This window comes from Battus philenor, unplaced genomic scaffold (assembly GCF_028537555.1).
Source record: "Battus philenor isolate CCGP_79_NKW_IND1 unplaced genomic scaffold, ilBatPhil1.0.hap1 SCAF_29, whole genome shotgun sequence".
Lineage (NCBI taxonomy): Eukaryota > Metazoa > Arthropoda > Insecta > Lepidoptera > Papilionidae > Battus > Battus philenor.
The window spans coordinates 1,808,543-1,834,783 of NW_027181692.1; the positions used below are offsets into that span (position 1 = coordinate 1,808,543).

At 34.2% G+C, this 26,241-nt stretch overlaps 1 protein-coding gene across 2 annotated transcripts in view; it reads right to left on the reverse strand.

Annotated features, from left to right (window-relative positions):
* The window catches only part of Gbs-70E (Glycogen binding subunit 70E), a 66,299-nt gene that overhangs the window by 35,932 nt on the left and 4,126 nt on the right, over positions 1–26,241 (reverse strand). The gene's annotated exons all lie outside the window — the stretch shown is intronic.

Below are 26,241 nucleotides of genomic sequence, written 5' to 3' on the forward strand. Positions count from 1 at the left end.
ACTAACATATATATATGTTAATCTGTATGTCCTTTATACAATCGTAAACTATGCATTTGATCAAGTGATGATTTTTAGCAAAGTTGTTATGCATGGCCCCACGAAAGTTTCTAAGTTAGTTCCATGTGTAGTGTAGTTAGTGGCGTAGCATAGCGGGCAGAGTACAGTTAGTGTATTATAAAACAGAATAACTGAAGTAGATCTAAGAATTACACGTCTCAAGTGGCAGTTTCTCGAGTGGCCACCACGAGCAGGTACCCTCTCCATTAGATGGATTGAAGACATAGTCAAAGTTCCAGGAAGTCGCTGGATGCTGGCAGCTGGTGATGGTCCATCACGTCAGTGGGCATCTATCACCTGGCAGTGTAATGATTCTCTCCTTTAAAGTTACACCTGCAGCAAATCATCCAGTAGTAAAAATTTTTACTGATACAAGATTTTTAATCCCGTTTTTAAACCCGTAAACAAAAGAGAGCTATTCGAGATATACGGTTTAGGGCCGCGAATCTCCTCGACAAATCAGTTTAAAGAGATCAATATTCTTACAGTGGTCTCATAATGTATTTATGACAATATTATGTACGTTTACAATAGTCACAATAAATTAATTAAAAAATAGGGTACGTTCATAGTGTATTTACAAAGCAATGAAAGACTGTACCAAAGTTTCGACCGCAAAAAGTCTCTTATTCATTTGAAATAAACGCAATCAGATTTTTTAAAATAAAATGCTGCAAAACATATATTGGACGCATATGAAAAATAAAGGATAAAGCTTATTATTCAATAAACGAATATTTAAATGACAAGAATCCTTGGCAGTGATGTCGCCTGGTTATGTTGATTTCATTTAGACTATATCTGATAGAGTGTATATGTGCAAATGTATGGTAAACTATTATAATATGTGTTGTTGTGGACTTTATTCCTGCTTCTTCTCCACAACTATAACACCTTCCGAAATAAAGTAAAGTCAAAAATGAAATAAATTAAAAAAAATTTGTCGATCAATAAGAGTTCTGTTAAAAGTTCCAATGTTGTATAAATTAATTTTTATTTATTTATTTAATATTCTTTATTGTACACGATAAGATACATAATATATATATATATACAACAATATACAGAAAAGTACAATGGGCGGTCTTATCACTCAAGGCAATCTCTCAATTAATTTAATCTTTATTATTTTTATTAGTTTATGTATAAACATATTGAAAATGGGCGTACGCAGTGCATTTAGCTGCGTATATATATATATGAAAGTATGTCTGTATGTTGTTTACAGAATTGTAAACTATGGATTTGATCACGCGATGACCTTTAACAAAGATGTGCATGAGTCGAAGGTTTCTAAGTTGGTTTTTTTGTGGCCCCCGCTATTGGAGGCCTCTCGTACCCCTAATTAGTTGGGATCAGGGTCTTTGTTTACAAATAAGTCTTTCAGATTTTTCATCTTTATTCTTCACTCACTGTCATACTTCTCAATTTCTTTTATTACCTTATTTCCATCACAATGTCTTTCATTTTGTTATTTCATTCCTTCGTTCTAAGTTGGTTGGATGTGTATGTGTAGTATATATATATATATATATATAGTATTATGTGCAATTTATATTGGCGCCGTAAATTACCTTTAACAGGCATCCGTTTATCTAGCATTACGTGTAGTCTAGATACGTATATGTATTACATGATTCAACCGCATTCAGACGGCCAACCACAGACACTGGACACCGTATTCGCCTTCATTTATTAACCAACTATAAATAACTTTATATTATAGCGCTATGTTATAATATATCTATATGTTATATATCTATAATCACCGTATTCGGGTGAATAGGTCGTGTGATTTTTGGCTAAGCAGCAAAGTGAAACAGCCGACATGATTTGGGAGATAAATATCGAATTAAAAATCTTGAAGGCTCAACCGGAAAAAGATTTCCGAATATTTCAAGGGCTGGTAAAAACATTGGCAAAAGTACGGTTTAATGGATGGGGATTACTTTGAAGGTGATGAAATTGTACGTTTTGAAAACAATTTAAAATTAACGAAAGATTCATCAATGAAAAGTCTCTCTATGACGTCCGGCGACACCACAGTGGTATCTGCGCAAAATAATATGGTTGAGTTTTGTTGGTGTTTTGTTTAGGTAACAATAAGTTACACACGTCAAAAAGTTTTTTGTTTTTATTAGTGCTTGTGCCCTTTTATAATGGCAGACGAAATAGACGACACGATTATTTATGATGAATGCGCGGACGTCTTGTCTGACGTTCCGGACGATTTGGCCGATTCGGAAGAAGACATTGGAGATGAAAAAAGTGAAAGTGGAGCAGAATCGTCGGAAGATAGTGAAATATTTAAAAGGCGAATTCGACGTTGCACCTTGGAGACTGTTTTGCTTCATACCATACGAAAGAAAAATACTGAATACCAAAGAGAATGGAAATAAACAAATATACAAAACAAACAAATTTTGTATTTATTTACGAATGTATATCTTCGAAATTTCATGAAAGTAAGGGAACAGGGTTGAGAACGCATGAGAACTAGCGATGAGTTGATTAAAACATTACATTTCATAATTTCCCGATAATGTCAAAAACGGCCGGCGACAAGACAAGTAATCCGAATTAGCGTTGCCGGCGCTAAGCGAATGAATTTTTACAAAACGTGCTGACGGCAAAGTGGAATTATTGTATTAAAGATATTTGAATGTTTGCCACGATTACCGCTAATGTGAGTGGAATATCAAATCCAATAATAAAAAAAGCATCCGGAAAACGTGATTTTATCATCTGTCTATCTAGTTGTTGTCTACTATCATGCCCATCGACTCGCGGTCGCCACTTACAAGTCGCACAAGCGATGTGTCAATTCAAACGGTCAATTCTAAGAGCTACGTCGGTGACTTTGATCGCCACTACGACCGACCCTGCGTTGCCCGCATCCAGCGACTTTCCGTGACCTTAATTACGCCAGCAAGAAAAAGACCAATATATAGCCACTTTCGTACATGCAGTGGTAGTCGTGCAACAAAATGCACCGCCCGCCAGCCCGCTGATAAATGCGTATGCGGCAAACAATGCGAATTACACAACTACCACCGTTAAATCACCCAACACGTGTTCAACCCCTCCATCGGGCATCTTCATGAGTTATGTTACACCGATAAGTGCCAAACACAGAGCCCTTTTGACTCTGTTAGCACTTTGTTGCACGACTACCACTGCATGTGCGGAAGTGGCTAAATATTCGTCCTTTTCTTACTTAGGATGGACTTCAGCAAAATAATGCCTGATTCCAATATATATTTAAGTACGTCGTCGGTCCACCTAGTGGAGGGGGGGACCTTTCAACCGCGCTGACCATCGGTAGCACGAGCGGTGAGCCAAACCAAGTGCCACTTTAAACGAGCAATTCTTCGAGCTACATCGATAATCTTGGTTCTTCTACGGACCTGATTCTGATTCGATCTCACAGCGAAACTCCAAGAATAACCCTCTCCACTGCTTTCCGGGTGACGTTGAGTATTCTTAAAGAAGACATAGTACGCGACCTCGTTTCGGATCATGTCATCACTGGCAACACACATTGGCATAAATTAAATGTAAGATAAAATTAAAGAATAAAAATAAGTAAAATGTACCTAGCCACCTTAGAGTAAGAAGATGATGGAAGAAAGTACGAGTAAAGAAAGAAGGTATAAAAGAGCAAAACGAAAGATATTGTGAAGGACAAAAGTAAAGATCGAAAGATATTGTGACGCGTGAAAGACAGTGATAAATAAAGAAAAGACTGAAAAAAAAATTATTATGAAGTCCCTGATCCTAAAAAGTTAGGGGTACGAGAGGCCCGCAATATCGGGGGCCATCAAAAAAAACACACACATTGGTCAATCATCTTCATCTATCACTATTTTGGAGATATTTCGGAGCTTCACGGACGCTGCCCATCAGAGTTGGATTCGGCGAGTGATATCTTTCTCGTAATTGGACTTATCGAGCTGGACAGTATGTTCCAGGTGTATATCGTCTACAACTCCGAGAGTAGCACCTCCGGCAACTACTTGAGTGGGCACACCATGGGCACATATCAATTTCGTCTGGTCCGTATTCAGATATTAATTACGTAGAGCAGAGTTCCCCAAACTTTTTTGTGTCGTAGACCCCTTGCCATGTTTTTCCGTGTTGGGTAGACCCCCTACTTACCTGATATTGATTTCCTGTAAATTTATTCGTTTGTCCCACATTCGTGTTTATAGAGTGACGAATTAAACAAGTCAGTGCAAGATAGCGAAGTTCTGAGACTGCGACTCTCAGGTTTTTACAAGTTCAAAATGTATTGCGACCACAAAGCGAATACCAACATCCTACAACTTATACAATTTTATAAACATATATAATATTTTTTTTACTTCATAGGTACTTTTATAAATAATGTTTTGATATTATAAGATAGTATGATGTAAGTAAATTGGTACTATCAGTGTATGTGTTGAGATCCACTATCGTGGACCCCCATTTTCATTTCATGGACTCTCAAATTTTTTTTCGCTGACGTAGACCCCTTGCAGGTTGTCATAGACTCCTAGGGGTCGATATAGACCACTTTGGGAATCAATGATATAGAGCATACAATAATTTTAGTACAACTGGTAGGAAAAGATATACATAAAAAATTTCTATTTAATCTGTATGTATATCCCCTCTCATCAGGAAACCACCCTTTCTATATCAGCACACAGATAGGACAAAACATGTAGCTATCAAAAGTCAACTATGTAATTTCAACCTTATGCCCCAAGGATAAAATTCATTTTTAATGAACGTCTTCAATACTTTTAAGAATACCAACAAATACTATCGTGTTTGACCTTTGACTGTAAACTGTGAATGTATTTTTGTATTGGAGTGTAACGTTAATGGTGTTGGAAAGTATACCGTATGAATATGGCCATAAGGTTGATTTCTTTAAACAACATTTGGAAGTATAAATAAAAAAAATATTTGGTTAAATGCAGTTGCATTGGTCGAACAACTCATTTGATGAATGGTACATCCTATCCAAAACACAAATGGTTTCAAAAACAATAAATATTTTTATGATAATATGCTAAAGCGTTTTGAATATTTAAATTAGTAGTACATATTATTATTCGAATTAGTAGCACATATTACAATTCGAATTAGTAGTACATATTAAAAATCGAATTGGTAATACATATTAAAATTCGCTAATGTAGTACATATTGAAAAATCGAATTCGTTGTACATATTAAAATTCTAATTAGTAATACATTTTAAAATTCAAATGAGTAGTACATATTACATTTCGAATTAGTAGTACATATTAAAATTCGAATTAATAGTACATATTAAAATTCCAATTCGTTGTACACATTCAAATTCGAACCAGTACTAGTAGTAGTACATATTGAAAAATCGAATTCGTTGTACATATTAAAATTCTAATTAGTAATACATATTAAAATTCAAATTAGTAATAGATATTAAAATTCAAATGAGTAGGACATATTACATTCGAATTAGTAGTACTTATTACAATTCAAATTAGTAGTACATATTACAATTCGAATGACTACATATTATAATTAAAATTACTACATCTTCAAATTCGAATGTCAGCATATTAAAATTAATTATTCTTTACTATCTGTTCCTGCAGACTTTGTAATGCTAGAAGGCTATTGTCTAGTCGCATTCCAATTATATTTCGTAGCGATAATTTTATACATGGAAATAAATGTAAAATCTTGAAAACTTTTATACCAGTGTCAGTTAACAGAGAGAATAGAGAAGAAGGAACATCGACTCAGGTGTAAACAAAAGAGCAGTAGGAGAAAGTAAATAGGAGTATCGCAGACCTTTAAGTAGTTCTACAAAAAGGTAATAGGAACAACAATAAAAAAACAAACAGTGATATAATAGCTGTGATATTATATACGTAAATTAATTGCAATGTAGATAGTAAGATAATAAATAAATTGATAAATAGATGATGATAATAATAATACACATACAATTATAGAATTCTGGAAAGAAGGCGAAATAAGTGAGGCGATGTATGGAAAGGAATTAAAGATATTGAGAGAATTATAATGTAAATAATGACCCTGTCAAACCTTGACAGGAGTTGAACCAGAGACCCCAAAAACGGGACCATAAAAAATTTAATATATAAAGTTTGAACAGGATCCTTATGTTCCAAAAGATATGTATCTAAAGATTACATATAATTTGGTTATTTGATTCAGGAGTTCTTTGAGTTTTTCGCCTGACAACACATTTTGCAATTCATTTATGTTTACATAGAATCAATATTTATACTTTAAGACGCTTTCGATTATTCCTAATTTAAAATTCAAATTAAGAATATCGCATTTAAATGCTTTTGTGTCGTCGATTATTTTACCTATAAGCAGCCAGCTGCCGCCAGCTCGGCGCGCTGCCTGATAGCAACACAACACTTGCTCTATTAAATAAAATTTAAGAAATTATTAATTATTCATGCGTATATAATATCAACTATGTAAATGAGTCAAATAAACAAGTTCCATATGTTTCACTTGTCCGGCACGGATATATAAATACAGTAATACCCCGCTTTACGCGAGGGATACGTTCCAAAAGAAATCGCGTTAACTGAAATTCGCGTATAACGAGGTTAATGATTAAAAATAGTCAAAAATTATTACAAAAAAATACAAATCATTTTAATCAATCACTTTAATTCTAGGAACACTTTATGCAATACATACTCTTATTTTTTACGGAAAAATACATCTATTGTCTTTTGGGTAACGTTTTGTTTACGTTCTTGTAAAATACGTTCATAACACCCAACACTGTTTTTAATTGTTTGACAGATGGTCAAGACACCATAGAGAAGTTGATGACTACATTATATTTATATGCACTCTTTCGCGTAATTCGAGGCATTTGAGCGCGAAATTTGCAATTCGCGTTATAGTGAAACCGCGTATAACGGGGTCGCGTAAAGCGGGGTATTACTGTATATCGACAGGGAGGTATAATCGCCCCGCTTGGAAGGCGAGTAGGGGATAGCATTGTGATATAATGGTACGAGAAGGCTGCTATCAATCCTCCGAAAACTTGTTTGTGAGCAGTGGCTATATAATTAATGCAAAAAGTGTGAATTATATAAGACTGTATCCCGGGCGTCAGCCCCGCGACGTACGATCACAAGTCTTGGTATGTCATTTGGCTAACACCGCTCGCAATTTCTGCGTGTGTTTGATTATATATATAATACGTTTGTTAATTTTGGCAATGACATCGTGCCAAATGTTTGACCTCTATGAGTCATTGTTTATGTTTATATGGCTGTGTTTGGAGTGGGAAAATTGAAACTTAGTAACTGATTATCTGAAGCAGTACCAACATGTGGTCCACGCCCCATAGTGGGGCAATTAGGAAATGGACTCTACACGAGTATGGCTCTTTTTCGCCCCCATTTTCTAAACTAATAAAAAAGCAAATTCTTAAATAAATATAAGATATGATTGCGCTTGTATAGACCAAAATATCTCGTACCGTTTAGCTTGGTTGTCCAACGTCGAGAAAGATCACTCGCCGGGTCCAAATCGGATGGGCAACGTTCGAGAAGTTCCGAAACAACACGTCCAAAATACAGCAATGTTCGAAGAAGGTCTTTGACTAATGTGCGTTACTGGTGATGACATACGGATCCGAGAGATGGTCACAGCGGGTCACATAAGGCTCAAGGTCACCCAGAGAGGAATGGTGAGGGCTATGCTCGGAGTTTCGCTGCGAGGTCATCAAAACTGAGGAAATGGAGAAGAACTAACATCACCGACGGCAATCCTATATAATTAATACACAAAGTATGAATTATATAAGATTGTATCCTGGAATTCGAACCCAGGGTCAGTCCTTACCACTGGGTTCTGGTTTCGTAACCGAGTAGGATTCGAATATTAACTTTTTTAATTTGGACTCAAGATACAAATGCAGATATTTGCAGCCACACAACGTTGTGATGCGTTTCATTTTAAAAATAAATCAAATAAAATATCTGAAATATTGTGGCAGTAGTCCACTGAGTTTGGCCTATTTATGTTATAATAAATGCGCAGTCAAAATATCTATTGCTGTGATATATACAAAACATATATATAAACAAATAAATAAAATTGTTGTGTCTGTTGGTAATATTAAAATAAACAATTTTTACTTCATGCATATGAATATATATACGGTACGTATATAACATATTCGTATAACATTCTTTTTAATTTTTGTCTTCTGTCTATCTGTTTGTTCCGGCTAATCAATGTAATCGCTGGAAGGATTTAGATGGAACTCATACCGGAAAGTAGCTGATGTAATAAGGAGTAAATTAAATTACCTTTTATTGTAGAAAAATTTCTTAAACGAAAGAAAAATTAATTCATCACAGCTAATGTAGGATATTCATCAAATTATTTTTTAAATCATATCAATTAAACAATGAAACGCCTTATGAGGTCAGAAAAAAAAATATTATTTATTATTTTGTTTAATTTTTGTAATTCTTAAAAATAGTGTCACGGTCGAATTACAATATGAAATATGAAAAAATGCGTCGACATTATTCAGTGATGCCAACATAATAAACGTCAAATTCGGAGCGCGGGAACGCTGGCCGCCATTATCGCGCCCACGGCTTTTAACTTTTTAAATTAGTGTGACTAAAGCGTTCGGTGCACTGCCATCTATTATAATGTAAATTTATTTTAATTCCAAATCAACTTATACTCTACACGTTCTTCGTGAACGTCTTGAAAATATGAACGGTATATTAAACATATTTTATACAAGATGATTGGTTATCGCTGTTTAATATTTAAAAAAAATACTCCATTGTACATTTGTTATCTATAAATGTGTAGTACACCATATTCAAGGATTTATTGATATTTTTGATAAATTATTAATAAATAACGTAATAATAATTTTAAAAGATTTTTTTTTCAAAATTGGAATTAAAAATAATAAAACTAATTATTGTTTACTATCTGTTACTATCACATTGTTATAACTCTGGCCATAAAGAATGAACAAACAAACGGAAGGTTTACACGTGTGAGTGTATATTAATCTAATATATAAAATTCTTGTGTCACGGTGTTCGAACTTGAACTCCTCCGAAACGGCTTGACCGATTTTTACCAAATTTTACATGCGTATTCAGTATGTCCGAGAATCGGCTACTATCTATTTTCCATACCCCTAAGTGATAAGGGTGGTCCACCCCTAAATTTTATTTTTAATTTTTTAGACAATTTTTTTGGTTTTTATTTTATTATGATACAGCATACAAAAATACATACAAAACTAAATTTTCACCCTTCTACGATCAACCCTTATCTTACATTTGTTAATTAAAAACTTTAATTTTTTTTGCAAAACAACGTTTGCGGGATCAGCTAGTAAATTCTATATATATATAGAAGAATTCTTAGTGAATGCAATACAAAATGGCGTCTACGAATTTCGGGAGACATGCAGCGATACCGTGTCGCGCACGCGGTCGCCTCGTGTAGACTTTAAATAACTCATGCCGCATACGAAACGTGTTCTTGAAAAACTGTTTCTACACACCTCGTTATTTTTTTTTGTTGGCGCCTTCTATTGGGGATCTCTCGTTCCACCTCCTATCTAGTGAGCAACAGGGATTTTGAGTGCAATAATTTTTCAAGTTTTTTTTTTTAATTTACAATCTTTTTTATTAGTTTTTTTTTTATGACCCCCGCTATTGGGGGCCTCTCGTACCCCCTATCTTTTGTGGGACAGGGACTTTACGGGCAAATTTAATTATTCACATATTTTTTTATTATTTACTTTCTCTTCTTTCATACTTCACATTGTCTTTCGGTCTATTCTTTCATGCCACAATTCTGCTGTCTTTCCCTTTTATTCTGTCTATCACCTTTCATTCATTCCTCTTTTATTTTAACATTTTCATAATTACATTGTTATTTTATATCACATTTTTATTACTTAAATTCTATAATTATTTTATATCACAGTACTGTATATTATTTTGCTCTTATTTTGTCTTCATTATCTATTTATTTGCAATATTTACGTTTTATTAGTTATTACAACGTAAAGTCTGAAGTTTGTATGTCAAATAGATATAGTAGAAGATCCAAACTCAGTTCTGAAAAGGAAACGTTTGGAGCCCTTGCAGCCTAACTTTTTTTTTATTATTTGACCCCCGCTATTGAGGACCTCTCCTTCCACCCCCTATTTAATTAGGAACAGGGTTTTATATTTCTTAATATTTTTTTCACTTGAATTTTTATTTTCCTTCTCGTCTTCCACAGTACACAATATCTTTTTTTCCTCCTCCTATCATTCTACAACTCCTTCCTTTCTCAATCATTCCATTCCTTTCGTTCATCCTCAAACACTTCAGTTATCCATTTCTATTACAGCATCACAGTTTTAATTGGTTTAATTATTTTCTCGTGTACATCAATTTTATCACAGATTTATTTTATATATTTTTTAATATCAATGAATCTATTTTTATAACTTTACAATGTTTTATCCACCTATGTTTTGTTCCTGTTTATTGCGTATTGTGCAACTTTCCTAAAGAATTTGAGGACGCACTCTCTTTCATCCTATTCCTGCAGCCTGACTTGGGTTCTTCTGGCATTATTGGGGCAGAAGGATTTTCGATACCACCATAAGCTAGTTGTAGCTGGGTACACACCATAGGCAGACCTTTAAAACAGTATACATGCAGCAAAAGACTAGACGTGGCGGTCTTTTGAAGAGCTATATATCTTCAAAAAGGAAAAAAACAGAACTCTTATTGATCATCAACTTTTTTATCTATCTTATTTTTATACTCAGCTTTGTAAGGTGTTATAGTTGAGGAGAAAAAGCAGAATGACGCAACAACAACACATCTTTTAATGCCGTTTAAAACATATTTATAAATATACACTTTATCAGATATAGCCTGAATGAAATCAAAATAATCAGGCGACATCGCTGCCAAGGATTCTTATAATTTAAATATTTGTTTATATTACGTTTTGCAACAGTCTTTCACGGTGCATACACTATAGACGATCCATATTTCTTTAATTTATTATAATTATTAAAGATTAAGAAATCCATAGAAGAAAGTATACCGATATAGATCAGAGAACTGTCACGTTGGAAATGACAGGCCACATAACGCCCTGAATATATATACTCTTGGGTTTCAATGTTCTAAAATGGAGTTCACGTACTCTACTGATTTTTTTAAACCCACAAGGAACCAATTTAAACACTTAACCATGCATCAGCTCAAAGAACAATATTCCCTTGAATTATAATTTTAATTTATATTTAATCTATTGTTAATAGTTGTTTTACATGATCACCGATAAACGAATTATCATGTTAGAAGATGATGAAGGTGATCGCAGATGCATGAAGGACCTGGTACGAGGTCAGCCCTGATCACCGTACGGATGGAACTGCCACTTGCACGCTCAGGCAGTGTTCAGAAAGCTCCGAAACCTCTTATCCAAAATACAATGTTTGAAGGTCTTTGACCAATGTGAGTTTTCGGTGATGATATGGATTCGAGACGTGGTCATTTACGGGTCACCCAGAGAGCAATAGAGAGGGCTATGATCGAAGTTTCACTGCGAGATCAGAAATAAAGAGGTCCGGAGAAGAACCAAGATCAATGAAACTGATGATGAAAGGTTCACCAGTGTTGACCACGAGCTAGTAGACGTGGCGTGGGAAGAACCCTCAATAGGTAGACCGGTCCTGGAAGTCCTTGGATATGAGCAGCGCAGGAGCATCGAATGAAATAAAGGTCTAATTGTAGGCACTAACAAAGTCCAATGACATATCTTAGACCAGTGATTCCCAAAGTGGTCTATATCGACCCCTAGGGGTCTATGACATCCTGCAAGGGGTCTACGTCAGCGAAAAAAAATTTGAGGGTCCATGAAATGAAAATGGGAGTCCACGATAGTGGATCTCAACACATACACTGATAGTACCTATTTACTTACATCATACTATCTTATAATATCAAAACATTATTTATAAAAGTACCTATGAAGTAAAAAAATTATTATATATGTTTATAAAATTGTGTAAGTTGTAGGATGTTGGTATTCGCTTTGTGGTCGCAATACATTTTGAACTTGTAAAAACCTGAGAGTCGCAGTCTTGTGTTTATTTAATGTTACGTATATTTTACATAACAGACACAAAATTTTATTTTGAGTAGTTTTAATTTAAATTCAATTAATAAATGTATAAATTAACATGTGTTTTTACTTTAAGTTTTTAACACTAAACTTCACTACAGTTAGAAATTTACAGGAAATCAATATCAGGTAAGTAGGGGGTCTATCCAACACGGAAAAACATGGCAAGGGGTCTACGACACAAAAAAGTTTGGGGAACTCTGTCTTAGACCATCCGTTTCTTAGTTTTAAAACTAAAATTAAAAGTGTATTAAATAAATCTTATTATATTAAAGTTTTTACTTAAACTAAATGTACGGAACATGGTCTGAAAAAGGTTGAGTTTCTCTTCAGCTGTTAGCAGATCAGGGTTCCGAACCATTGGTAGCTTACTACTACTACTGCAAGACGCAAGCCTCCCCCAAGGATTCCTATGGGGTGGGGGGATATATCATAATTGCCACGCTTTGATGGGTTCGCCAGCGCAGTGTGGTATTCTGTATTAGTACGGAACATGGTGAAAAAGGTTGAGTTTCTGTTCAGCTGCCAGACACTGCAAGACTTAGGCCTCCCCCAATGATTTCTATGGGAGGGGGGAGAGATATACTATAATTGCCACCCTTAGCAGATGGGTTCGCCAGCGCAGTGTGGTATTATGGTACGGAAAGTACGCTTCTCCACATCTAGAAACTTGTTTGTGTGCAGAATTATGTGTAAAATCAAACCCACGACCTATGATCACATGTCATCACTCTACCGATGTGCTATTACAGTTCTGGTGTACTTGAATAAAGATATTTTGAATTGAAAATGAGACGGTCTAAAAAAATACCTACCTAACTCCCTTTCTTATCTGTGGAGGTCAAAAAACTTGTATTTTTTTTTTTAATTAACTGAATATCACACTTGACTTTTGACCACGTTATATAAAAACAATTCCTTCAAATTATCTAACTAAGAGGTTAGGTTGGGACGAGTGCAACGATTACCTTTGTTCTGATTGGTTTATTTATTTAATATTCTTTATCTCTTTCATGACCACGGGGACGCCGGTGTCCCAAGCAAAAATCATGGATTAATTAAATATTTACGTAACCATTGTAAATTATTTTTTTGTTTTAATATTTCGGAAAGTACCTTTTTATTATTTTTTACTGGCAATACATTATAACTAACACCGTTTATTGTCTATCGTCACCGGAACTTTAGAGTTCTTTAGGCGCGAATGATCTGCTGTTTGGAATAAATAATTGATATTGTAAAAGTGCTTTTCAAGTTTTTATAGTGTCAAATTATCATTACCTGGTAACTAAATTGTTATTATAAATATTCAGTAGTAATGTATATATGTTGTATTCTGTGATAAATCGTTATAAAGATTATGGGACACGGATGTCCCTGTCGGCGTAAAGGGATACTTTTTATACGGAATTTCTTAACTTTTGGCTTGGTGATATACCAAAATGCTATCATTTTCTTATTCATATTTTTGGCAGAATATGTTTCGTAAGGGACGTGGAGTTTTTGAACTTCGATAAAATAAAATTCTTCAAACTTTTGTGGGTGACAATAGCGATGAGGAAGATGACTTAGTGCTTGATGACGAAGACCAAAGACTTCTAGTACAGGATGATGACCAAGGGGTATTAGATGTCGAGGTTGAAGAAACGACGACTCTTTTACGGAAGAATCATCTGAACCTTTTCAAAAAAACAATCCATCTAATCATTAACCAATCATCTAACAACAGGAATTGTTTCGCCGAGTACCACAAATAACTTGCCCTATTATATTTATATTATTCATAAACGAGTAAAAAAAAGTACACTAAGTAAGAAATGTACATTATTTACAACAAAACAGACTTACCAATAAGTAAACCAATATTTAGATGTTTAAGTAGATAGTAACCCTTAGCGACCATAGGGACATATTTGTCCCATAAATTTCCAAAAATATTGTAAATCTTTTTTGAATTTTTAGTATAAATTATGTTTTTAGGATGCCTATTAATTCATTACATCTAGCTAAATTGTTTAAATAAGGTACCGTAACCTTATGGTCCTGAAAGGGTTTTGTACTCTTTAGGATACATGTACATAGTTTCACAATAATATACAAAGAAGTACAACGGCCGGTTTTATTATACAAGGCAATCTCTTACATACAACCATAGTATAGAAAAGGTAGAAGTACTAATAATGGGTAGTCGAGTCATACATAAACATACATAGACATACATACATACGTATATAATATGTATTTATAATAAACAAGGTATAATACATATTATAAAATAAAAATATCAAACTGATTTGGATCGCATTTGCCTCTGGAAGAATAAAGAAACGGAACAATAAAAAGAAATGAATTAACAGATAGATAATCATAGGTTTAGTAAAATATTTATTAAACATCTTCATAAAAATATGTAGTGAGATAGCACGTCTTATATTCAGATGTAAATAATTCTACAATCGAACTGCCTGTGTGGTGAAAGATTTATATATTTAATTAAATATTTACTCATTCTAAATAAAATATATCTAATATATAAAATTCTCGTGTCACGGTGTTCGAACTTGAACTCCTCTGAAACGGCTTGACTGATTTTTACCAAATTTAATATGCGTATTCAGTAGGTCTGAGAATCGGCTACTATCTATTTTCTATACCCCTAAGTGATAAAGGTTGTTCACACTTAAAAAATTTTTTTAATTTTTTTAACGAAATTTTTTGATTTTTTTTTATGATACAGCATACAAGAATACATACAACCATAAATTTTCACCCCTTTACGATCAATCCTTATTTATTATTTGTAAATTAAAATATAAATTTTTTTTGCAAAACAACGTTTGCGGGATCAGCTAGTATTTATATATGATTGTATTGAACTGTTTTTTGTCATATCATTTTTAATAAAGGGTAATAATTCAAATCACATCTCCCACTACCTACCAAGAAGATAGTTACAGACTCTGATATTTTACCATGCATCACCTACGGATGCCAAACCTGGAGGTTTGACCTGAAGACGAGTAACAAAATACAAACCACTCAGAGAAGAATCGAGAGAAGCTACTTGGATATCATATTAAAATACAAAATAAGGAACACAGCCATCCGCAGAAAAAACGTGTTTAAAGTGAAGCTGGGCAGGTCACGTGGTGATGTTCGCTGATAACAGGTGGACACAGAGGGTTATAAAATGGAAGACCACGAGGTACCAGAGCGAGAGGCAGATCTAATGCCAGATGGGGTGACGAGATCGTGGCTACGGCAGGTCACGGGTGACACCAAGTTGCCAAGGATAGATATAAGTGGAAAGCTATGAAGGAGGCTTTTATCGTGAGGGGTGCATACAAACTTAGTACAAAATTATCAAAACTGTTGTTTAAAATGACTAATTTTTAAATCATTTGTATGGAATGAAATAAAGCTTTATATTATTGTTACATAGTCGATGTATTTATGACAATTAGATCTATTTACGTAAGAATATAAACAAATTAAGTAAAAACATCTAATATATAAAATTCTCATGTCACGGTGTTCGAACTTGAACTCCTCCGAAACGGCTTAACCGATTTTTACTAAATTTTACAAGCGTATTCAGTATGTCTGAGAATCGGCTACTATCTATTTTCCATACCCCTAAGTGATAAGGGTGGTCCACCCCTAAATTTTATTTTTAATTTTTTAGACATTTTTTTTGGTTTTTATTTTATTATGATACAGCATACAAAAATACATACAAACCTAAATTTTCACCCCTCTACGATCAACCCTCATATTACATTTGTTAATTAAAAACTTTAATTTTTTTTGCAAAACAACGTTTGCGGGATCAGCTAGTTTCCATGTAAAGCTACCAACTTTATAAATATAAGTTATACGATTCAAAGTTGAAACGAAATCACTTAATCCTATTTCGTAATCCACAACTCGTACTAAATATATACAGGATGGTTGTTTATAAGTTTAAAAGTGTGAAATGAGTGTATAGTTCTTTTCCTGTCTATTATTTATGGTACACCCTATATCAGTAGCATCTAAAATAATATATAACGTCATAATAATATAGAAAAAAATGCGTTTTCAAAATTGGTATATATATATTATATGTTAAAAATAATAATTGTTTACTATCTTATCCGGTAGATTAGACTGTTTTTGAGCGTTTTAGAGTGTTCATTTTATACAGGATGTTTGGGAATAGGTGCAAAAGATTTATAAAGAAACAAAATTATTAAAATTAAAAAATTATCAACTAATACAGAGTTCCCCAATTTTTTTTGTGTCGTAGACCCCTTGCCATGTTTTTCCGTGGTAGGTAGACCCCCTACTTACCTGATATTGATCTCCTGTAAATTTCTAACTGTAGTGAAGTTTAGTGCTAAAAACTTAAAGTAAAAACAAATGTTAATTTACATTTATTAATTGAATTTAAATTAAAACTATTCAAAATAAAATTTTGTATTTGTTATGTAAAATATACGTAACATAAAGTAAACTTTAAATAAAATAACATAAGCAATAAGTCAATATTTTTAGTGAGAGGGATGAACCTGATGCTTTAATAATAAATTTTCAACATTTGGCGTCAATTTTGTAAGGGTTAATCTTAAATCTCCTCGGCTAATGATGTCCAGTCTGTGGACCCCCATTTTCATTTCATGGACCCCCAATTTTTTTTTCGCTGACGTAGACCCCTTGCAGGTTGTCATAGACCCCCAGGGGTCGATATAGACCACTTTGGGAATCACTGGACTAATATGTGGTACAGTACCCGGCGATAAATACGAGTATTGCACATCGACCTTTGGAAAAAGACGGTCGGCTAATTTCGACTTCGTAGAGCGTTATCTCTGTCGCACGAAATACGACTGACAAAATGTCACGTAGGCAGTGTGAGACAGAGATAGTGCTCTACGAAGCCGAAATTAGCCGATTATCTCTTTCCAAAGTTCTATGTGCAATATCTATTTATCGCCAAGTACTATACACCGATTATAAACATCATTGGATTCAGAAATAATAAGCCATTGATGTTGTGGTTGGAAAAAGCGACAAATAATTATATATTGAAATTAATTATTGTTTACTATCTGTCCGTATATATTTAATACTGGCAGAATTATTTTTTCATGCCGGAATATAAATAAAAAAAATAATATAACATATATCAGAGCGTATAGTATTTCGCTGATAAATCTAATATATAAAATTCTCGTGTCACGGTGTTCGAACTTGAACTCCTCTGAAACGGCTCGACCGATTTTTACTAAATTTTATATGCTTATTCAGTAGGTCTGAGAATCGGCTACTATCTATTTTCCACACCCCTAAGTGATAAGGGTTGTTCACCCTTAAATTTTTTTTTAATTTTTTGTCGAAATTTTTTGTTTTTATTTTTTATGATACATCATACAAAAATACATACAACCCTAAATTTTCACCCCTCTACAATCAACCCTTATTTTTTATTTGTAAATTAATTTTTTTTGCAAAACGACGTTTGCGGGATCAGCTAGTAAGTTATAAATTCACCAAATTAATGTTTTATATACATAAACATTCACCCTGTATAGTTATACAATGTAAAAATAAATTTTATTTATTCCAGTGTTTCCCAAAGTTGGTCCCACGCCCCACAATAGGTCAATTTAATTGTTAAGTCAATTCGATAACGGAATCTACACTTTCGGTTTAATATAAAAATTATATATGTTACATAGGAGGACATATTTTTATAAAGTTTAATGTAAAGCAGTGATTCCCAAAGTGGTCTACATCGACCCCTTGGGGTCTATGACAACCAAGGGGTCTACGTCAGTGAAAAAAAATTTGGGGGTCCATGAAATGAAAATGGGGGTCCACGATAGTGGATCTCAACACATACACTGATAGTACCTATTTACTTACATCATACTATCTTATAATATCAAAACATCTACATTATTTATAAAAGTACCTATGAAGTAAAAAAAATATTATATATGTTTATAAAATTGTGTAAGTTGTAGGTTGTTGGTATTCGCTTTTCGGTCGCAATACATGTTAAACTTGTAAAATAAAAATAAGTTAAATTCAATTAATAAATGTATATATTAACATGTGTTTTTACTTTAAGTTTTTAACACTAAACTTCACCACAGTTAGAAATTTACAGGAAATCAATATCAGGTAAGTAGGGGATCTACCCAACACGGAAAAACATGGCAAGGGGTCTACGACACAAAAAAGTTTGGGGAACTCTGGTGTAAAGCATGGTGCAATAAAGGTTTGAGAAACACTGACTTAACTCGATCATAATAAATAGGTTATGTTAAATGCATATAGAGAATTAACATAACTGTACGTTCATTAATAATAAATAATGTTTTGTCGGACCTTCTGTCAGGTTAACGAACTGTACAAGGCATCGGATCTACGAAGTATGTTCATATTACAAAAGTCGCTTGATTTGATATATGTTTCGTATAGATATCAATTTGAAATCACATAGTCGATACATCATCCCCCGATTTACACGGTACTTGTTTTACACGTTTTCGCTTTTACACGGTTTTCCAAATAGTTTTTTTTTTTGTTTTAATAACCGATTTTATTACCATCTCTCATAATGTAAATATTTCTGCTTCAAACATCGAATCGGCACAAATAACTTCGAGTGATGAAAGTGAATTCGAACCTTAGATTCCGAAAAAAAGAATGAGAGTAATTTCTGACAGTGATAAAGAATAATAAAACACCTATTTTTTGTTCTTCTGTTTAGTGTATTGTAATGTAAATAAAAAACAGCATTTCCGTAACATATTAAATATTTTAACTTATCAATGCATTTTATTTTTATTTCTGTCTTGTACACCTAAAAATATTGAAAAAAATCTTAACTGTTAAATGGCAAAAATATGCATTTTGTGCAAGCTTTTCGATTTACATGGTTTTGAGTTGAAAATTTTTAATTTTCGGAACGTATCTACCGTGTAAATCGGGGGATAGGTGTATATATAATTTTTGTTTATTTTATTTCCGACGTCATTGGAGACGTCGTTCATTCCAATTTTGGAAGGTACAGGGACTTTATTTATTATCATCATTTCAACCTTACATCCACAGCTAGACAAAAGCCTGCAACATAGACAACCTATAAAGCCTCTTTGGATTACATTAACAAGTTTGAGGGGTCCCTCGTCCCGTAAAAGATTTTGAAAGATTCGATGTATAGAAAAACACATGCCGGATAGTTAAACATATAATATCACAGAACAATAAATCTCAATCTGAGTTGCAAGTATTTCCTTTATTGAACAGCGGTTGAAGCGACACGTCCGCTCGGTAACGCGGCGCGTCAGAGAAAGGGCTAGATGTCCCGAGTGTAAGGTGCATGCAAAAACAGATGCGTTCATAGATAATAAATTTGGATGCGTTCTAATGTACGCCACAAGTTCATTTATCCACAGGTGGTGTATAAGATTGGGATTGACTTTAGTGGACTGTATTTAATTAAAAGGTCTTGGTCCAGAAAATGAATTAATTGATTTAGAATTAATTTTACAAGGAAGGGAAAACACGTGTGCTCGGTGGCGATAGGGAGCAGAGAGAGAGAGCACAGATAAAAAAATATTTTACAGATTCGCCAAACCATAGATAAAATCTTAACTAAAACATTTTTTGTTGGTACTATGTCAACAGGTGGACATATTACGTTGCCTTCCGGTCTGTGATCTCCGTTTCTGAACCTTATGGCTCCAGCAACACTTTGGCACGCTGCCACAAATAGACTCTCACAGCAAGAGATAGGCTTCCACCATAGGTCACCACGATACTCTGTCAGGATCCAACGATTTCCAACTACACTAATACCTCGCTTTGTGAAAAACCTGTGATATTAAGGAACGAGGTGAATAAAGTGGGGCGATTAATGAACGATAGTTAGGAGAAGAAAGACAGAAATTGTAGAATGTAAGTAGAATAAAGATACACCAATACCTCGCTGTGCTTCGTTTCGTTTTGCGTTTTTTTCGAAGTTGCGTCGCTGCTTAGTTAGTAATAATTTTACACTGTGGTTGCGTTGACATGGGTTCGAGTCTTTAATTATTTTTTTCTAAAAGATGGCAACACTTTATTTTCTAATTGCGCCATGCCATCAAAACTTGGGGATTCCTTTCTAACTAAAAATCAACGCAATTTGAATACAGTTTTATTTTCACTTTGTTATGGTAATTTTAGAGTTCAGTTTCAATTACGTAGTGTGTTGTGCTTTTATAAAGAGATTTACAAATTTATATAAATTTTTAAGTGTTGTTTCTGGTTACAAAAAAAGTAAATATTATTCCAATTTATTTATTGGCAGAGTTATATCATTTTTGTTTTTTAAATGTTTACTTTGTTCAATGTTCTTTTTAAAAAGTATTATTTTCGCGACCCTGGAACCTATCTTCGATCTTTACATGGTTTGCTATAGAAAATCTTAATTCAATTTGCGTCGTGTTTTTTTGGAACGTAACCACGACGCAAAGTGAGGTATTAGTGTAGCTGTACTATGTCGTCGATCCCGCTAGTGTATGAAGCTTAGAGAATAATAATTTTACGCAATTCTTTCATTCGTTAGGTTATGTATCTAAGAGTTATAAAATCAAAATATAAAAGTGAAAGGTAAATGTCGTAGAGAATACGCAATATCCAGGTCAACTGCTTTGAATACGAACAAATAGAGATTCAATCGCAACAAACATGCGTAGGGCCCTTCAATACGTTCCAGTCGCGCCCTTATGAAGAAATCGGATGACACAAACGAGCGGTTATTTGAACGCGGCGGTTTTTTTTAAACGCTCTCAAACTTTTTTTTTAATTCGACAATTATTTAAACCATCTACTACCTATATGTTTTTATAAAATTGAGACAAGTATTAATAAAAGATTCTTGAAAATAATTATTTTCGTTTCAATTTGTTCATTATATATACTTGTATTTATTTATTAAACTATACCTTGTATAAACTAGCGCCATCTATCGTGGCAGCCGAGTACAAACTAGCTGAGTGAAGATAGCTAAAAGTCGTCTGCTTCGCGCACGGTCTGCGATTCACTTCACTCCTCTCACTTTTTTTATGTACTCCTATTGTTTCGAACGACATTCTACAGTACCCAGCGATAAATATTGCACATCGACCTTTGGAAAGAGACAGTCGGCTAATTTCGGCTTTGATTCTACATATGTGAAGTTTTGTCAGACGTACGACAGAGATAACGCTCTACAAAGCCGAAATTAGCCGATTGTCTCTTTCCAAAGGTCCATGTGCAATATTTATCGCCGAGTACTATAAAGTAAATTTCTAATGTAGTGTCACCTATAAAGAAACATAGGAGAACTTTTATACGGAAATTGTGAATGTATTTTTGACATATGTGTACTGCTGGTGTATCAAAATAACAATTTTCCTATAGTCAGGTGATTCTAAAAATATATCTTTACGCCCAATTATTAATAAAATACTCTGTTTCCACGTTTCCTTATATGCCGATAAAGGTTCGAGGGTTAAAAACGCACTCTGATCTGCTATGAACCCAAAATAAGTTCAAAGAAGTTTTTATATATATATACGCATCTGCGTGTTCGTGTTATTTATTAGCTAAATCGATTTATAAAAACATGTTACATTAATTTATTATAGTCAAATCATAAATAAAAAAAAATTATTCGTCTTAAAAAATTGCCGGTTTGTACATGCCATGACATACATTTTTTTCCCGCCAACAAGCAATACATAGATTATATCAACAAAATGGCCTCTTACTTCATTACCATAGAGCCGCTGACTTTTTTATTTTTTTTCTTGGAACTAAAATCTATATGATTAAAAATTATTGATTAATATATCATTGAAAATATTATAATAAAGGAAAAGATTTTCTAACACTGGTTTCATTTATATAAAAAAATTGTAGTGTCTGTTTGTAACATTAAAATAAACGCTTTTTACTACATGTATATCAATATATAATTTTGGTATGTACATACACCAAAATCTATCACTCATCATTTATTCCTATGTCCGCAAGATGGGGCAGAGGGCGTCCACAGTACCTCACCATCCTGTGAGGTCATGAGCCTCGCGCTTTACTTCGCTCCGCGTCATTCCAACTGCCTTCACTTCTGCAGTGATCGTCCGCCAGGTTTGCTTTGGGCGGCCACGTCTTCGCTTTCCTTGAGGATTCCATTCTAGGGCTTGCCTCGGTTGTGATCAGGGTCCCTTCGGAGCGTGTGGCCTATTCAGTTCCACTTGCGGCGTTCTATCTGCCGGTCGATCGACATATAACCGCAGCGTTTACAGATATCTACGTTGGAGACTATCTCAGGCCAGTATATACCGAGAATACGTCGAAGACAGTTGTTATCGAAGATTTGGAGCCAGGCGAGATATCTTTGGTATGTACCAAAATTACATAATCTTAAATTTTTGGATGTCTTTTTGTTCCGATTAATGTCTGAAATGGATGAACCGATTTTGACAGTACTCATACTGGCAGGTAAAAAAAATTCTTTAACGAAATTTTTTTTCAAATTTCAATTGGACGTAATTGCGAGCACAGATAGTAAAATATATAAATTAAGTATAAATATATCATAGCCCACTCAAAAATAGAAACGTTGACCATTTTTAAAATTGACGCGAAGATAAATGATAAAAGAAATCGTCAGCAAACACGGTGCATCCCTAAACTAATATGGCTTTCGTATATGATACGAAGTTTCCGGTAAGTTTTTTTTCTGACCTTAGCCTACTGTTATGGCGGCCATCTTGTTTACGTCTACAGAGATAGACTTTTTTAATGTCGGCCATTTTGAAATGTGCCATAACGTTTCAATATTTTTAAACGAAATCTTGAATTTGTAAGTAAAATCCTAATGAAAAACTATAGTTTATCATTAGTCATAATTACAGCACTATGTCTACTCCTGGAAGGCCTGTGACCCTTCCCATAGATTTTCAATAATATCCGTTGAAAGCGACCTGTATAGGACTTTGGACTCAAGATCAATGAACAGCTTTGTCGAGTAGGAGTGAGAATGAGTAAGAAAGAGATTCCCGAGGTTTGTATCTATAAAAAGATTATGAAGGCATTGATTACTTTGGTGAAGTATTTTTTTTTATATATGTAGCGAAACTATACTTTGAAGGCATAATAAACTGAAAATAAATTTCAGTGTAACATACATATATAAGAAAGTTAAAAACGTTGACAACCACTCAAAACTATATTTCTTATGTATACCGAGCAAATGAAATACAAGATAGCATATCAGTGATAGCCGTGCCGAAGAAGGACACGGGTTTAGGATCTTTAGAAGATTTCACAGGTCTAAGTGGCCACCTGGCAACTGCCACTTGGCAATCCACTGGACTATAGCAGACACTTTTCTTCTTCTTGAAAAATCCCAAGCATACACCTGTCCATATCTCGTTCAGTGGTCGTGAACATACTAATATATCCTATAGTAGGAACATGTCTACGATCAGCTGAAGGTCATGGGTCATGAAGAAGGCTATATTTTTCGGTGATCTAATTAAAAATGATGAGAACTGTAGAAGAACCAAAGTCACTGACAGCATCGCGTCACAGACGGTATTTTGGTGGAGACCTGTACATTGTAATGCAGAGGTATATAAACACATTTAAGTACACATATATAAAGTTTTATATACACAAACAATATATCAAACAAGACATATGCATACATATATTAGCGGAATGCAGTTTATTTCATAATCGTTCATTCTAGAAAACTATCATTCTATGTGAAAGTGACATTTCCGATAACTTCGAAGGGTCAGCGAAAACAATTGCACAGATAATAAAACACCGATGTCATGTATATTTTAATTCTACCCACGGGTTTCTTGGTGTCCAGCCGTATGCGCTGATAACGTAATTTTCAATATGTTTACATTTAAACTAGATTAGAAACATTAATTCAGAATATTACAGATTATAAACAATAATATTGTGGTACATATATATGACTGCGGGTCGGTGGCGCCATCTAGTACAAGAGGATGGAACGTTCCTTCCGGAAGTGGACGAGAGTGGAACTGACCGGAAGTTCCTACTCTAGTCAAACGTTAAAATCACCGTGCAGCCATGTTGATTTTGACATTTCAGGATTCAACGCGGCGCGTAACGGTCGGTGATGACGGATCGCTTGCGTCCTACCGAAATCTGATTTAATCCGCGTCGATTCGCATTGTTTTGTGTAATTCATTATCGGAATTTAATTAAAGCCTCTTCAGTGTGAGAGCTAAGGTTTTATTTCGGAGTTAACGTTTAACCACGTCCAGATTAATTACAAGATGGATGAATCTGACGGTGGATCCGGCACGAATCCCTACATATATAGGTACACCAATACCTCACTTTGCGTCGTGGTTACGTTCCAAAAAAACACGACGCAAATATGAAACGCCGCAAAGTGAATTAAGATTTTCTATAGCAAACCATGTAAAGATCGAAGATATGTTCCAGGGTCACGAAAATACTACTTTTTAAAAAGAAAATTTAACAAAGTAAACATTAAAAAAGAAAAACAAAAATAATATAACTCTGGCAATAAGTAAATTTGAATAATAATTAACTTTTTTGTAACCAGAAACAACACGTAAAAATTTATATAAATTTATTATTCTCTTCTTTTAAAATTAGCAATACAAATTGAAAATAAAACTGTATTCAAATTGCGTTGATTTTTAGTTAGAAAGGGAATACCCGAGCTTTGATGGCATGGCGCAATTAGAAACAAAGGTGTTGCCATTTTTTAGAAAAAAAAATAACGCAACCTCGAAAATCTAACAACGCACAGTGAAAATTAGTACTAATCAAGCAGCGACGCAACTTCGAAAATACTCAAAACGAAATGACGCAAAGCGAGGTATTGGTCTTCTTCTTCTTGAAGTGCCTCTCCAACTAGTGGAGGTTGGCTATCAGCTTCCTGCTCTTTTCTTATTTTTGGTTCTGCGTAATAGCTCAGCAGCGCTGGCGATTCCGGTCCACTCTCTAATGTTACGAAGCCACGACTTCTTTCTCCTACCAACCTTCCTTTTACCAGCGACCTTTCCCATCATGATAAGTTGAAGGAGATTGTATCGTTGGAGTCGAAGGTATTGGTGTATAACTAAATAATTGTATCTACAGGGTGATTGGTTACAAGTGTAAAAATTTTAAACAGGTGAATCTTAAGCTAGTGATCATTACTTCAGGTCTTGCGCTACCCACATCCAGAGACTTGGGACTTGGAAAATGTCATCGATCCACATAAGAAGGGAGCCGCAACTACCGTAGAAGTCTTTATACAGTGCCACACTCGCCGGCCACTTAAACCTTCTCACAACTCCGATGTAGATTCAGCTAGTGTCTTCAGAGAAATGGTTCACACCTTTCTCCGACAACCGAGTAGATATCAATTAGTCAATACAATACATCAGGCGTCGCATCTGAAGTAATTTTTATTTATTATCTCGCGAGCCCTAAGTCTAAATCTTCTAATATATAAAATTCTCGTGTCACGGTGTTCGAACTTGAGCTCCTCTGAAACGGCTTGACTGATTTTTACCAAATTTAATATGCGTATTCAGTAGGTCTGAGAATCGGCTACTATCTATTTTCTATACTCCTAAGTGATAAAGGTTGTTCACACTTAAAAAAAATTTTTATTTTTTTAACGAAATTTTTTGTTTTTATTTTTTTATAGATACAGCATACAAGAATATATACAACAATAAATTTTCACCCCTCTACGATCAACCCTTATTTTTTATTTGTAAATTAAAATATCAATTTTTTTTGCAAAACAACGTTTGCGGGATCAGCTAGTAAGCTATAAAAACCAGTAAGGCTAACAGCGTCCACAACCAATCGAATTTAGCCTAGTATAGCCTACCGTAATTACAGAGCGATATTAGAATTA